We start from the raw sequence: 4,065 nt of genomic DNA, 5'->3' as shown, positions 1-4,065 counted from the left end.
AACAAGGATTTAATCTTTTGCCCACAGATCAATCTGCCGACTTTCCCTGCAGTATCCACGTAAGCGTTCTCTCTTTTGCTACTTTGGCCACCTTTACCCTTTTTAATTATTATTTCTCTGTTCTCTTACCTGTGAACTGCAAGACTCCTTCTTCCACACTTCTCAGTCTGTTATTGATGCTGCCAAGAAAACTTCTGTCGCCTTTTAAGTCACAAATCAAGAATATTGTCATATCTTGGATCTCATACGTTTTAATTCAAGAGCATCACCAAGTGTGGGAAAGCAAGCACATGAACATTACAAGATTATTCCATGAGAAAAATCCCATCAGGCTAAAGATTTTTCCACCAATGCTAATTTTGGCCTCCCCCAACCTGTGCTGCATACAAAGCCCCTGGTCCTCAGTATGCTTGTGAGGACATCTCAACTTAAAACCATTTCCTAAATTCACAGGCTTGAACCATAGGTAATTTTTGAGAATTCTCTGTAATTAAGACCTGTTGTACAGATTTATCTACTATTCTACACTGTTAGAATTACCCTTTCTCTTGTAGTATTGTCTATTAAAGCCTTTTCTTCCCTTCCCATCTCCATATTTTATTTTCTTAGATCTAGCCTCCTTAGTCCACCAGCCATTAAATCCAGAGCACCAGAGCTGAACTCCTAAGCATCCCATCATCTCCTGCTTTCTTGAACCTACATGCATCTATACAACAACCCTGTGACACAGAGAAGAGCCATGATCTCTCTTAAAACCAGGTCTGCCTCATTATTAAATGGGCCACTGCCAAAAGCTGGAAGCAGAAAAGTCCAAGCCCTGCTTGGGGCTTTTATCCCAGTGGGCAGGATGTGACTCATGCCATGTCCAAGTTCACCTGAAATCTCCTCCATTGGAAAATCTCCCACCCCCAAATAAAGACAGAAAAGGACAGTTTTCAAATAATTTATTAGGAATTTAAAACTGAAATCTGGAAAAAGGGTTACAGGTGTGGAGAGAACAAACATTGGAGTGTAATAACTTACTGGCTTAAAAACACAGCTTTATTTCTTTTAAAAAAAATGCCCACCCTGAAACCGGAGCCCCAGCCTCCAGGCAGTGGCAGCACTGGCCAGAGAGTGAATCCCAGCCCAGCAGCAGCACAGCTGCCCTCGGGTGTCTGGAGGGGGCACGGCAGCAGTTCAGCACATTTACCAAGAGGAAAGTGCTGGCTGCAGACCCAAATTTGAAGTATATAGAATAAAAATAAACCCAATAAAATGCAGCTCTTCTTTAATTAGGAAATATTTAAAAAAACAGACATACAGACTCTTGTCTCAGTAACAAAAATTATTGCTTTGTGTTTTCAGTACGAATCTGTTAAGTACCCTCTTACCTAAACAGAACTCTCCAAACGCATCACCCAGGTCAGGACAAGCCCTGGCAGATGGGGGAAGGATGGAAGAGAAGAAGGACTCTGTGGCCCTCCCAGTCCTTTTCTAAATGCCCTTCTCCCTTACAGGGGCTCAGTTTGGGGGAAGGGAGGGAATGATTTTTAAAACTTAAGATGAAGCAGTTATTTCCCTGGGAAAAGAGTTTGGCTGCATCTTAATAAAAGGCTTAATCACCCCCTTAACAAGGTCTTTGGTTCACTGAAATCCGGACCCAAACCTGCCCCACGTGCTTCTGCAGGAGGCTTCCCCTGGCAGGGGCCTGTTTGCAGGGCCTGGATTGTGCCAGGGGAGGCCCCGGCAGGTTCTGGAGAAGGAGCAACCCCACACAGGACAACAGACAAATTCCCAGAGTCTTCAGAACATAGAGTAAAGCAAATGGGAAGCTGCAATTCTATAATTCATATAATCCCTGAGAAGCCCTTAACCCGCCCCCAAATCACCACCCTTATGCTTTTCTCCCCCATTAATGACTCCCCTACCCCAACGCCCTGCCCTCCAGAGAATGACCACCCAAATCTCCCCCAGCCCTGGCTGGACACCCCTTCCAATAATACCCTGACCTCCAGAGGAGGATCCCCTATCCCAGGAAATCTTGACACGAGTGATAGTGTTTGGAGAGTGAATTCCTTTCAGAGTAACCAAGACAAGCAGTGGCAGTAAAGCCCTTTACCTAAAGCCCAACCAGAGGCTGGCACTACGGAGTCCAGTGATGGAGTCTGTACATCGAGCGATTGGAAGCAGCTTTAACCCGCTCAGCAAAACAGCCAATGGCTGATACCTTTCACCCCCCTCCCTCCCCCCACCCCCCCTTTTATCTCATCAGAGGTCTTAAAATCTTACAGTAAAAGGTGTACAAAAAAAGAATGGAGTCCTGTCAGGATTCTGCTGGAGAGTATTGCTCACACTGCGGCACCAAGTCCAGGACCTGGAGCTGCTCCTTGGAGCCAGGCTGCAGGAAGCAGCCAGGTTCAGCTCACAATATTTACATATTATACAGGAGGAAAAAGAAAACCCCACATAAAACTAAACCTAGGAAAAAAAAATCTTTCAGCTGTAAGGATAGTGTTTTTCACTTAGCAAAATATACATTTGTTTTGTTCCATAGCGATGTCCAACGTTTTCGGATCCTTAGAGTTTCACACTTTTCCAAGCCTCAGATTTACAAAACAGAAACAATTAAAAACAGTTTCTTTAAAAAAAAAATAGAAATACATCAGTTCCTCTCAGCCTTTTCTCTCTGTGTCTCTTTCTTCCCTTCAGAACTGCATTCTTGTTACATACCGTGCTTTAAAAACACTGACGACAACAACAAACAGAGCTGAAAATATTCAAAACAGTTTCAAAGCCAAATAAAAATACTCCTCAATAAAAACTACCTAACACAATCACAAAGCCAATTCATAAAATATGTCTACTAGCTCGGGAAAGAGCAAACAACAAAAAGAAGGGGTAGCCCCCCAAAAAAGATAAAAAAATAAAATAAAAAAATAAAACTAACAGCTAATAAAATAAATAAAAGAAGAATCGGTGGGCTGGGGGCAGGGAGGGGAGAAGCGTAAACCGTCGGTGGTTAGTAAGAAAGCGAGATGATCTCCTTGGGTTCAGTCCAGTGTGGTCTGGTCAAAGGGAGAGATCAGGGCAGGGTGGCAGGAGCCTGGCAGCCAGCCGGCAGTGTGCAGTTTGATTCAAGAAAAAGGGAACCTTGGCTCATCTCCCGAGGCTCACCAGATCCTCCAGCCGCTGTCCTCGGTTGGGTCACTGGGGAATCTGTGGGACACAGCAGGGGAGGGAAGGGACAGGATCTAGAACAACCAACAGGTTTTTTTCTTGGGGTTTTCTTCTGGTGTGATCTGGCAGAAAGACTCGATACCCAAACACTAACTTGCTCTGCATCTTGCTGGCACGATGCCAAGGCATGGCAAGGATGCTTCCATCTTTAATGGTCATGTCACAGCCTGGGAAACAAGGACCCCAATGCCATGCAGAGTGCCTGCCCCAACCGTGGAACTCCTGCTCCCTGGGAGGGCTGTGACACAGTGGGGTTCAGCTGTTTCTCCAGCACTCAGCTCTCAGTGCAGCCCTGCTAAGCCACCACAGGCTCCACTCTGGACACTCCTACAAGATTCTGCCCTCCTTTATGAAAAACTGAGAGGTTTTTAAATTCTTGTATTTTATTTTTAAGCCAACTACAGCCACATTTGCAAAGCAAATGGACACCATCCACCAGTTCCCCTCACAGGCCCATCTGAAGAAACAGATCTGCTCACTCAGATTTCCCTTCTGCCCTTCTTAACTCAGGCAACAAAGAACAACCTCACTCCCCAGAGACAGTGGTCTCAGTGGCAGTGAGAACAACCACCTGCACACAGAGCCAAGTTTGTCTCTCCCGATCCTTACTGGGTTCTGATTCTGCCTAACCCTGTAGGGGTTCCAGTCTTCGGAGTGTGAGGTAGGAACCCAACCTGCCCAGCTTCTGGTGCAGGAGAGCCTCAGGCTGGCTGCAGGACTCCTCCTGCAGGCTAGATCAGGTCAGTGAGCCTCACAACAGCATCCACAGCTCCTGCTGAAAGCACAGGGGCCAGCTCACAATTTCACTTATTATAACTTATTACCCATTCCTGTAAGCTCTCTTAC

This window comes from Calypte anna, chromosome 15 (genome assembly GCF_003957555.1).
Source record: "Calypte anna isolate BGI_N300 chromosome 15, bCalAnn1_v1.p, whole genome shotgun sequence".
NCBI classification, from domain to species: Eukaryota; Metazoa; Chordata; class Aves; order Apodiformes; family Trochilidae; genus Calypte; species Calypte anna.
This window is presented reverse-complemented; position numbering follows the sequence as displayed.